This window comes from Pteropus medius, unplaced genomic scaffold, assembly GCF_902729225.1.
Source record: "Pteropus medius unplaced genomic scaffold, Ma_sr-lr_union100, whole genome shotgun sequence".
In the NCBI taxonomy this organism is placed as follows: domain Eukaryota; kingdom Metazoa; phylum Chordata; class Mammalia; order Chiroptera; family Pteropodidae; genus Pteropus; species Pteropus medius.
The window spans coordinates 1,033,880-1,047,082 of NW_024353790.1; the positions used below are offsets into that span (position 1 = coordinate 1,033,880).

General features: G+C 38.6%; 1 pseudogene; it reads right to left on the bottom strand.

The window, feature by feature from the left end:
- Positions 1-10,598: 10,598 nt before the first annotated feature.
- LOC120593502 (uncharacterized) lies at positions 10,599-10,717 on the bottom strand (annotated as a pseudogene).
- Between the last annotated feature and the right edge of the window lie 2,486 nt (positions 10,718-13,203).

The following is a 13,203-nucleotide window of genomic DNA, read 5'->3' on the forward strand; positions in this document are numbered from 1 at the left end:
GTGCATCCATTATTGTCTGAGGAGTACTTGGCCTTGAAAATGGCTTTTGATTTTACAGTAACATCGCCACCTATCCAATCCAGAATCACCTCAATACTTTCACTTGAAGCAACTTAAAAAAAATCCTCAGTGGAAAGTAACTTTCAGAAATCTGAAAGTTATTAATAGGATAGTTTATAGTAAACATGTTTTCAAGTTGCAGTTTTTCCTTGCGGTAGAAATCACAGCACACTTAAACTTCTGATGAAACAACACAACTGGATAAAAAACGAAAGTTGATGAAACCTCAGGGCACCTGGGAAAGTCCCTTTTCCATTAACCCCATATCCAATCGTTTCAGAATTGAATTTTATAAAGTCTAGTTGTAGTCATTCTGATCAACCTTATAACTCTTCTCATGACAACAGAAAACATGAATCTGCACAGTGTTCATGATAGATGTGTTAACTAGATGAGAAGAATCCTTTCACAATGTATGTCAAATCATCACTGAGTACTCTTTAAATATCTTACAATTTATTTGTCAGTTATACCTCAAAATAGTTGAAACACACACACAAAAGCTTTTAATCAATGTTAAACATAATTTTTCTCTATGTATTTTTGTGGTAAGTGGGAGCAGAAAAAGTCCTTGGCCGGACCCTTGCCCAGATGCCTTCGAACTTTCTGGGATGTCAAGATATGAGTCAAGTGACTCTTCAGGGCAGCATCTGGTGATGTGTCTCTTGAAAGTTGAGACTCTGGACTCTGAGTCTGGACGTATGGCTGAGCTGGACCCTGAAAGGAAGAACATGCAGGCTGGCCCGGGCGGGGGGAACTCTGGGTGCGATGACAGTTTAAGCAAGGAAGGGAAGTAAAAATGCACAGAGCATGTTCCAGCCCGGATTTCTCACAAAACTGCAAGTGTGGGCAATATATTATGATCCGAATCCCTCAGTACAGACTTCTATTTTTCTTTGTAATGACGACAAAGACGGGAAGCTACCAGCTGTGTGACTAGTACAGTTCATATAACTACGTCTTTATGGAAGGGAGATGTCCCTAATTGGATACCAGGCCGAGTTTGGACCGTGGTGTACAGGAACTCTTCCGGTGGCCGAGAGTCTGAAGAGGAACATTAGGAATGCTGCACCCAAAGGAAGAAAATGGCAGCCGTTGATGGGGTACATTGGAGGAAAAGCGAGGAGGACCGCAGGACGGACTGTCACAGGCCAGGTGAGAGCTGGGACTGGTGGGAATGGGAGTGGTGATGGTGAGAACGGGGAAGATTTTGAGGCAGAATCCCTGGAATCTGAGCTTACCAGCTAAGCAGAAAGTGTGGTGAGGCCTGAAAGGCAGCAAGGAGATAAAGCAGAGGGGCGGGGAGGGCTCAGTTTGGGACAAATTTAGTCTGAGGTGCTGATAGGGGAAGGCAAACATATTTTTGCAGTTTGTGAACAGGAAGTCCTGGGCACATCCAGCTTAAACCAGAATTTCCAGCTCATTCTGCTATCATGTTAAATTTTATCCTGAAATATATTTATAAAGCTGGCATGCTGAGGTAATATGTTAAATAAACATGATATCTGAGACAAGATAAAAACATAAGTAGCTGTGGGAGGCAATGAAGAACTTTCTCTGGCCCCTGAGCTTTTATTTTGGGGTTTTCTTGTTTGCTTGTTTGTCTTGCAAATATACATGTTTCTCATAAGAAAATCTGTTATACGATAATAACTTTGGGGGTTTTCAACTTATATTTAGAAATCTGTCACTGAAACCACTCATATGACAATTTAGTTGTCTAAAGATGTTTAAATATTTTCCTAAGCAACTGTTGCCAAAGGCTGAAAATGACTGCTTTAGTCATCTCACAGAAGAGTCATTGGTGAAATACAGACCACCGACATCTACTGCTGTCGTCAGTGGCAGAGCATTTAAGGATCTTCAAAGCCATTTTCAACCCTTTCTCAGACACAATTCAGTTGTTTCGCTAGGTCTCTATTTGGTCTCTTTAAGAAATGAGTCTTTCTTTAGCAATGATTTTAGTTTTATCAATTCACCCTAAAACAAATCTGTCTTTTATTTGTTCTATTATGAAGACACAGCTGGTTGTAAAACAATTTATCAATGTCGCTTTCAGAGAGCTTTATAAATTTTCATATCACTTATTTTTTGAAGGCTATTTTCTTTTATTTCCGCATACATGTGACTGTTTCTAATATATTTTACACTTAAAATAAATGTGATCCATTTTATAACTTTACTATAGGCTAAGCTTAGAGACCTTGCTTTATGGAAAATAACCAACTCAAGGATCTTCAGTTTCATCATTAAAGTAAATACAGATTGTTCTTTTCAAGAGCAAAATTCTTATCAAAAATTGAGAGTACTTTAAAAATATTTTAGCTGAGTAAGTATAAGTCCCTGAAAAAATCCATGATAATATATATTTTCTAGACTTATAGGATGTTTGACTTTAAATTCAACAAGTTTTAATCTATATTTCCTCAATTGGTCAAAAAGATTTGTTGTACATAATACCACCCTTTGTGGCCTTACTGAAGTAATTTTTCAGTTGTAAAATTGCAGGTTGAAAATAGTTTAATATTTTAGAGAAAACGTGGAGGGATTAACTGGACAATCGATGTTAATATTTTTTTCTATTCCAGAGGAAGAAAGAACTTTTTGGCAGAAAGCCAGAAGAACGACCTTGCTATGTGTCTCTTCATTTAAAAGAAATGTCAACCAATCAGGACAGTGGAAAGTGCCTAAGGGCTTGTCTGATTCCTCTCTTCTCCATACCCCTAGCAGCTAAAAGTCTTTTCCTAAAGTCTTTTCCTTTCGGAGTCCCCCTGGAAGAGCCGAGAGTCCGGATTCTTACAGAAGTAGTTTACTGAAGACAAGGAGATAAAGAAAATAGGGTAGAGCGGGAGAACAGGCTACTTGAGAGTAAGGCCAAGCCTGGAAATAACTCCCCACTTTGAGGCCAGGGGGCTGGCTCTTTGTATCTGCTCCCCTCCCCCTGCCCCATTTCCGCCCCCAGCCCCATCTCAGCTGGTCATTGGCGGGAGGGCAGTCTCCAGCCAACATTCACAGGGGCTGTTTGAGGAAAGGGGTACTCCAGCTAAAGAAAAGGGTTCCAGAAAGAATAATAATAGCACCTTCAGCTACACAATTCAGTCTCAGAAATAACTCTTCAGTCTACTTCTCCTTTCTCCATTCTTGCTAGCATTGGCTTACCATAGGTTTTTGGAGTTTTTCTTTTAAATCTGGGCTTTTACACTAGTCTGCTTCTATTTTCAGACCAACCCGAGAATTATTTTTCTAAAACCCCAAATCTGATCAGATTATTCTCCTGTTCTAAAACTTTTAAGGAAACCCCACTGTTAATTGGAAAAGAGAGTCGTAACATCGCATGCCTCTTTTTTTATGGGTGTAATCTTCATAGGTCATTATTTTTTCTCCTCAAATCAACTCCTCTGAGGTGGGTATTATTATCCTCTTATTATGGGTGTGAAAACTAAAGTTCAGAGAGGGGGCTTGCTCAGGTGCACACCGCATAAATGGCAGCACAGGCATTTCAAGTGATGTCTCTTGGCCTCCAAGTCCCCTACTCTTCGTCAGTATTTCTCAAAAGTTGAACCGTCCACCCTCCCTGCTGTGTCTACCCTATGCGGCCTATGCTGTAGTGCAAGCTGCCACGTGTGGTTGGCCAGGTTGAGCTCTGTACAAGAGTTCACCACAATTTAAGGGACACCATCCACAACAGACACAACTTTGCTTTTTTTGGAGTGTCTTTGTACATTTATCACACTTTTGTTGACGTTGAAGATGGACCATTTGTACATCTATTATGACTTTTTTTTCAACTTATAAAAGTGTCTTTTCTAAAAGGTTAGATATAGACCAGCCGCACTGATCTATGAAGGAGGAATAAGTTTGATAATTGAATAATATCTAAAACAACTTGGGCTTCTTACATAAGAAACTGGTTTTCTGACACACTGATCAGAGCATATCTTTAAGTTTTAAAAATACAGTTAATTCTTCATAGATACAGAGAATAAACTGACAGTTGTCAGATGGGGGTGGGTGGAGGGCTGGGTGAAAAACAGGAAGAGATTAAGAAGTAAAAATTGGCAGTTATAAAAGTAGTCACAGTAATATAAAACACAGCATAGGGCACATAGTCAATAATAACTATGTGTGGTGTCAGGTGGGCGCTAGACTTATCAGCGTGATCACTTTATAGGTTATATAAATGCCTAACCACTATGCTGTCCACCTGAAACTAATATAATATTGAATGTCCACCTGAAACTAATATAATATTGAAAAATAAAACATTAAATTAAAAAAGTCAATGCTCGTTATTTGCGGATTCCATATTTGTGAATTCACCCACTCACTGAAATTTATTTGCAACCCCAAAATCAGTGCTCAGGACACCTTCTCAGTCATTTGCAGACATGCCCAGAGTCATGAAACACCTGTCATGGACAGGCACATTCCCAGCTGAGGTCAAACAAGATGGCGCTCTGCCTTCTGGTAAGTAACAAGTGTCCTGTTTGAGGTCTATTTAGTGCCATTTTTCTTGCTGGTGCATTGTTGTGGGTTTTTTTGTGTGTGATTTTGCTCTTTAAAATGGCCCCCAGGCATAGTACTAAGGCGCTGTCTAGGGCTCCTCAGCATAACAAGGCTGTTTGCTGCACCTTACAGAGAAAAGTGTGTAAGATGACCTCAGTGAGGCCCGAGTTATAGTGCTACTGGCTGTGAGTTCAATGTCAATGAATCAACTACATATTAAACAAAATGTCTTTAAATAGAAACACACATAAAGCAAGGTTGTGCATTGATCGCTGAGTGAAAACGCTGTGACGAAAGGCTAACATTATATTTTCCCTAGTAACAGTGTTTCCATATTTGCTAATTCAGCGTTTGGAGCAACTTTATAGGACATAACTACTGTAAATAACAAGAACTACTGTATTCCTCTGGCATCAGTCACTGATTAAATTTAACACGTTGTAGTGTGTATGATCTGCTGTTTGTTTAGTGTACAGAATGGTATCTTTGCGTTCCCAATTTAAATCTACAAGTATTTTCATTGTGACAACAATTGCCATTAAATAGCTAATATTTAATCATGTGAGAATTAAATGAGATAAGCCAAATGTATTTTCAAACAAATATATGACCATATAATATGAATTTTTAAAATTATATATTCCTGTTCAAAATTATCCACCCAAAGTAAAAATAGATTTTCCGAAACACTCTATAGGTATAAAACTTTGGAAATTTGTCACACATGACAAAATGATGAAAAAAACTATGAATCTTGTTATATTTTCTGCCTTGTAGTATTTTTTTATTCTATGTGTATTTTGGAGATGAAAAAGTAAAGTGAAGAATAAAACGAGTTCAAAGACTTGCAGCATTTGTCATGCATTCTAAAAAGCAGTCAAAATATCACTTCAAAAAATAATAACTTTTAAATGTATCTGCTCTGTATTAATTTGGTATGGTTTTTTAAATAAAATTAATGATATCGGCAAAAAGATACAGGGGTCAAAATTCTTTGTGCATAATACCCTTGAAAACATCAAAGAGATGATGAAATTCTTTGAAGAAAAATGAAGCAATAATGCTTACAAAAATATTTTTGGTTGTCATAAAGCAATACAGCCCTTAAAAGAGAGGTTTACAATATTGAAAGAATGTCACTGCTGTGTCACTTCAGTAGCTGTATTACTGAAAAGTTAGATCCATGTAGCTGGCAGATTTTTCTCAGACAAAAGCCAGCCCTCCTTCAGGGGAACGGAAAATAACAGACGACCCAATGAGCATCCTGTAAGCGCAAGCATCTCTTCTGCTTTAACGAAGCGGACAATCAGCAGATGCACCCTGAGTTGACACAGATTATGAATAAGATCTAGTTCTAGTCATACATATAGAAAAATAAAAAGCACCAGTAAAGTATAAACTTGTGTGAGATCTTGTCCTTTTTAAAAAATACTAAAAGTCCTTGAATTTATCCCCGGTGAGTTTGTGGTGGGACTCTGGAGCCAGGGATGAAATCCTGGCCTTATGACTTTGGGCAAATTTCTCCACCTCCTTGGGTCTCATTGGTACTACAGAGGTAATAGCAGTACTTAAGCCATGTGGTCATTGCAAGGATTACATGAGTTAGTGCCTGTAAAGTGCCTAGTACAGAACCTGGAACAAAGAATAAGTGTTAGCTATTAACTTTATTATTTTAAAATACAGAGTAGAAAATTTTCCCACAAGACACTACGGAAAAAGATTAGATAAAGTGTTTACTCTTATTCTAAATTACTCAGAACTTTGGAAGATCATAGGCCTAAAAATAATTTTTTGACTATTCAAATGAGAACAAATTCTTAAAGCATTTCCCTTACTTTTGGAAAACAAGAATTTTAGAAAAAGGCAGTTGGTAGTAACTAGAAGAAATAGAGGCGCCTCATCTCCAAGAACTTAGAAATCAATTGGCCTTCTTTGATTAAACCAAAGTGGAGATATGCAAAACACCTTACAGAGACACAATCCTACCCTCCACACCCCCCCCCACCCCACCAAGCCAGGGGTGTGCTTAACTGAATATATTAGCACATATAAAGAAAGAACATGGTAGTCACAAGCGAGGGTATTGCATAGTGAAGTCTCAGGGGAAAAGCAGCGGACTTCAAATGTTAATGTCTTGTCCATTCAATAGCTTATTTCTCATCTAAATTAAAAAATAGACTTTCCAGTTTTTAAAGATCAAGATTCCCCCTCAAAGCCTGCAAGTCTGTGGCCACGAAGTCCTCCCCTGTAGACTAATCTTCTCTCAGAATCCTCGTCCATTCATAGGATGTGTCCGGGAGCATTCGAGGGACCAGAAGCACAGCTCTGTCAGTTATGTCAAGTCAGGATTACTCTAAGACAGAGATGAAAAAATGCTGTCCTTCAGGTTATTTTTGCTCCCACAAGTTGGAGTTCTTGAAGGACCAATCTTAAAAATTCCACCAAAAAATAGGATCATTTGCCAAACATTCCATTAAAATTTCAAAAGCAAATGTGGTTTCTAAATTAAGCAACACCCCAGCTTCGTCTGGATCTTTAAAATATCTTTATTTTGGAAAATCTTATGGCTTTGGGTGGGGGAGTGTGGGATTTTCCTGACCCCATCGAGACATGCTTTGGGTTTCTTTTAAAATTATGCCAACTTTCTTTCAAAAAGCAACAAACGATTCTTGTTAATAAAAAGTTTATAGAAATTGAGAACGAAGACTGTTCCTCATATGCACTACTTTGGCTTCTCAGTCTTGATTCTGACTTCCTGCTGAGGTTTTTGCAAAAGTATTCAAAAACACTTCAATAATTGTCCTGATTCAGACCAGGCTAGATTTTATTACCAATTGAGGTTTAGCTAATCCTATACAAACCTATAAAGTCATCCTCATCTACTGCTCTCAACGACATCACAAAAATAGTCTAATTTTTGGAAAGAGATTTTATCTTTTGCTGATTCACCGATCTGACCTCAATTAAAATACCCTCTTTATAAGCTTGCATTACTAGCCATAAATTTCCTTGATCCATAAAACTGCCTCGAATAAAAGAGAAAGAAGGAAGCAAGATACAGGAAGCCAAGCATTCAGCTAATCATTTTTTTAAAGAAATGAATGCCTCGGCCTTCACGGGGCAGATGTCTCTTCAGATAGTTCCTGAAGGTTTCATCACTGATACAAAACGCTGATTTATGAGTGTACACTGCTTTTATTTCATTGGATAAATCAGCCACAATTTCTTAATACCTGCTTAACTTAGCACAGCAATCAGAATGTACGGTAAGTTTGAGAGAGTACAAGGTATTTAAGTCTAAGCTCAAGGATTTTCAGATTAATGAGTAAGATATGAAATAGAGAAAAACCATTAGATGCAAACACAGAAAATTTACAGCAATATTACAAACATGGTAAGTCAGAGCTGGAGCTATAAAAGTACCCGAGGATAGGCTGGAAAAGGCTTCACTGAGGAGGTGAATGTTACCCAAACTCCTAAAGGTAAAACAAGGAAAAGTAATAATTGTCCTAACTCCTAGCACACCATGCTTTGGGGATAGTCAATTAGTAATATATATGTAAACAAAACTCTCTGAATCTCTTTTTATACATTGCAGTGTTCACACATAGTCACAAAAAACTCAGACATAAATATAGCTTGACTTGCACCAAGGCCAACACATAAAATCTGGGCCCAAGTTTATGTTTTCCAAGTTTTATATTGCACTGTATATGTAGCAGAGACTGGTGAACTGTTAACTAAACCTGGGCCTCGAATTCTAGCCTTTTGTATGTGGGCAGAATTGAAGTACCTCACTTTTAAGTTTGGCTTAAAAAAACTTTCCGTGTGCTTTCTCTTGCCCTATCTTCTGGCTAGATCCTGATTCCAGAATGACCTCCGAAGCCACATATTGAAGATGGGAGAGCCTCCATCAGCCCAGGTCCCTGAACGTCTGCATGGAGCCGATAACCCCATCACTCCCCCACACACATCCCAGCCCACTGGACTTCATAAGAGTACATTGTATTCTGTTAAGCCACTGAGATTTGGGTGTTTATCTGTTACAACAGCTAGCATAACTTTGAACTATACAATGTATCATTTTTAAAACAAAGAAAATAAAACAAAAAGATTTGATTTTAATGAATTTTGGTAGAGAATGTTAGAAATTCATAAAAGGATATGTATTATGAATTCATTTTCATTTTCATTTTTAAAAGTAAAAAATAAAATATTTGAGGGGAATTTTTTTCTTACTGAGTCAGATCTGTACTTCTGGCACCTCAACTCCACCCCCATGCTGTGGGGCCAGAACAGCTTCTGTCTGTGGGGGAGACTAAGACTCTTCATTCATCGAATAAGAAGCTTTTGAGTATACAGTTTTCCACAGAGAAAACTCCTCCTTTTTTTGTTTCCTGTGTAACACGTCACTCCCGTGAAATTTTACAGGGAAGCAAATACATAAAACAGATCATCTTGGCATTGCTCTGGTTGAAGCGGAGGTTGGAAACGTGGCTCCAGCCCCAAATTGTTGCTGGCACCCATGGAAAACACCTTAACAAAATCTCAGGGGCTCTTAGGAATACTGTTTCAAAGCCGTAATCTACACTATTAATTCAATCATGTAGGTACTGTCATATCAAACATTCTTAGTTTCCCTTATTTAAATCGTCAACCTATATAACTCTTGGTAATAAATTTCATTTTCCTTTAAAATATTTTTTACATTTATCTTTCTTCCATTTTTTTCTCTACCATCAGTCTATTCAAGACCCTACGACATGACCCCTTTGCCTCAGTTTCTCCCTACTCTCCCAATTCATTCTGTGTACATTCTCTGAAGAGTCATTCTCAATCCAGCAACACAAGTGACCTCTGTGAAATATAAATCTGAGAGGTCACACTACCTTGAAACCCTCCAATGGCTGCCCATGATACACTGAATAAAAACTCAAAATCCTTTCTATGGCTCCCAAGACCCTACATGACCCAGCCTCATCTCCACTCTCCCCAGTGTTCTGTCTACACCCCCTTGTTTTTCCTCAAACATGGCCGGCACACACCAACCCGAGGGCCCTTTATAGTGTGTTTCCCTATGCCTGGACCGCTCCCTTCCCAGAGGGCTATGTGGCTCCCTCAATATTTCATTCAGGTCTGCAATTAAATCTGACTTGCTCAAGTGGCTTTCTCTGACCACTTGGTCTGAAATAGCCTTTCCTCCCTCTGCCCTCCTACCCAGAATACATCACTGCCTGGCATGAAGTCATTCATAGACTAGTTTGTTTCCTCTCACTGGACTGTAAGCTCCTGCAGGATGGGATTTTTATTTTGTTCATTACTATATTCACAGCACCAAAAACAGTACCTAGTAAGTATATATTTGTTGCTCAGTAAATAACTGTATAAATGAATAAGTTAATGAATTCTACAGAGAATTTTCAGAACCTGTTTATTACTCTTTCCAGGTCAAAAACATTCAGGCCCCAACATAGCTCCTTTTTACAGCCTTACTTCCTGCCTCAGAGTCTCTTGAAATACAGATACACATAGCAACAAGGATGAATCTATGCTAAGTGAAAGAAACCAGTCTCAAAAGTTTGTATTATATGATTACATTTCTATGACATTCTCAAAAGAACAAAACTATAAGGAAAAAGAACAGATCTGTGGTGCCAGGAGTTATGAGTACGGGTAGAGGTGGCTATAAATGAATAGCACAAAAACATTTTGGCGGCGGGGAGAAGCGGGGGGTGACAGAAGTGTTTTAATTATGATGGTGGTTACACAAATCTATACACACGTTGAAATTTGTAGAACTGTATCCCCAAAGAAAAAACTCGTTTATTATAATTTAAAAATTAAAATTAAAAATAAACAGGTAAAAAAAAAAAATCAGTTCCTATGGCCCCTAAAATCCAGAAAAATTGAGTTTCTATTGTTCCTCATACCTATGCTGACTCTTCTGCCCACCCCATCCTTCTCCAATGACCTCTCCTGTGACCACTCCTATTTTAACCCCTGCTTTCTATTTTATTTATTATTATTATTTATGCCTACAGCACCTGGTCTTCCTAGGTGGTCTCCCATCCAAGTATTACTAACCAGGCCCGACCCTGCTTAGCTTCCAAGATCAGACATCAGGCTTGTTCAGGGTGGCATGGCCGTAGACCATAGACCATGGCTCCACTGGGACACGAACCCAGGACCTTCTGTGTGTAAAGCAGACGTGGTAACTACTACACTATGGAACCACATCCAGCCTGTTTTCTAAAAGTCTCTCTCTCTACTAGACTCTCCACATTGGAAGTCTTTTACAAACAAAACTACTAGATCGATCTTTCTAAAACACGACTTTTACCACTTCCTCCCTCAGAAACTTTCAATGGCTCCCTGTTGCCAACAGCAGTGATTTCCAAGCCTTCCTCCTTTTAAAGCCAATGAATCTTTGCTCTGCTGGAGTCTTTTTCAGGAGGCCAGTATGCAGAACAAGCCACTTTGGAGTCTGTCCTGGTTCACCTAGTTGACAAGGAATTGGGTACTAGAGTCCCACTAAAGTGCTTCCCTGTGACCCCCACCTTACACACCACCCCAAACCTCCAAAGTACCTTCACAGAACCTTCAAGAGCTCAAAGAAGCACCTGTTGAGAACCGGTGGCCAACAGGACAAAGCCTAACTTTTCAGAGTGATATTTCTGATCTCTGAGAGATGTTTGTCCTCAAGAATTTATGGGACCATAGAGAGGGCAGAGGACTTGGAAGCTCTGCCCTTATTAGCCCAATTCAGCCACTTAGTAGCTATGTGGACCTTGTCGAACCTCCATTGCCCCACAGATCAAGTTAAGATAATAACAACCTATCTCACAGTGCTCTTGTGATGACATGACATAGTATGCGAATTCTTCCGTAAAGTATAAAGTGCTTTGCAAAATATGTGATGGAGTATTATTATAGGAGGCAATGTAGATGGTGGCAAAAACTATGGGTTTGGGCCCTTTTGACCTTGTACAAACACAGCTTCTGCTACTTGCTACCACTGGTAAGTTTCTTACTCTCTTATTCTTATTCTCTAAGAGTGTTATCTCATGTAAAATGGAGAAATATAGCATCACATCCAGACATGAAAACCTCTGGAGGGAGAAGAGGGATATTTCCTTCCAAAAGCCTCTTTTTAAAAAGCAATCATTGGAAAAAAGAGTGGTACCAATATGGGGAAGGATGGTGGCTGTGCCAGGAAAAAGGACAAATGACTTTTGTAGTCTTTCGAGAGTGTCCACTTCAGTTCCTACCCTCGGAGTCCTGTTGCTAAGTCAAGCACCTCAATATAATATTTCTCCATCTCATGAAGAATTTCTGTCTAATGTGTCTGCAGTCTACCATGTGGAATATTTCCAATCAGTTCTTTTAACTGAAAACTTGGATCCTTCAGTTCTTACTGACCAACATATTTAATTATATCCTCATGATTTGTCTTACAGAAACATTTTAAAATTTCCAAAAACGGTTAAGCTTGCCAAAGCACTTTGTCATGTTTAGAAGGTACCTGCCCTGTGTGGAGATGGGAGTCATCATTTTATAGACAGGAATCACAAAAGAAATTAGCCAATCTCTCAATGGCTTAAACAGAGATCAGTGGAAAGAAAAAGCAGAGTTTTCCATGAAGAAAAAAAATGACATAAACAAAATATGAAGAAGCAGAATTTTCCACGAAGGGAAAATGCCAACTTTCGTGCAAGAAGAGTAAACAGAATTGCCCTGTCTTGGTGCGTGGCAAAAAAACATAGACAACTGGATCACAAAATCATAGGTAGAGCTAAAAACGAGCTTACTACTTGTGTATTAAGGACATTAAGTAGCAGAATAATTGAGCACCTAGCTAAAAATCACAGAATTAGCAACAGAGCTAGGACTGGAATTCAGATTCCTTGCCCAAGTTACTAACTCTGAACAAGAACCCACCTCCATAATGGACGGGAGCCGATGGGTCTTCTCTAAGATCACCGTTATTGGGGTTTCAGCAGTTCAAATCACATTCCATTCAGGAACTGGTGAGAAAGGAAATAGGAATATAGAATTAAGGTGCACTTTTACAAATTAATACAATACTGTGCCTCATTTAAACGACTTATCAGTAATGCTATCAAAGATCAGGCAAGAATTGGAGTCATTCACATAAACAGATTTTTGAGTTTCACCAAGATAGCAAAACAATTTTTATATCATCCCTTGGGTTGGAAGAATGAGCCAGTTCATTCTCATCGAATCACTTCCATCTGTTCTCAGGAATAATTTTCCTTCAAAATAACTACCCACTGGGTTTCAGTTGTTTGGTGGCCTGAAATACAAGAGGCATCCTTTTTGTTACTGGATATGCTGATGTTCAGCCCAATATACTAACGTTTTTAGAGAAGACTTCCTTTCTCATGTGTTCAGCCTACTGTAAAATTCCATAAATTCATATGTGCCCAACAATACAAAATGCAGTGATACAGAAAAACAATCTATTCCCACCCACCTCTGTTCTAAATCATTGTTTTAAAACAAAAAATTAACATCTCGCTGGGGTTTTTTTCTTCCACTGAGACATCAACATATTATTAACTCATAATATGGGTTATCCACATAATTTGATGGCTCAAATTTCTGCTGATATTTACT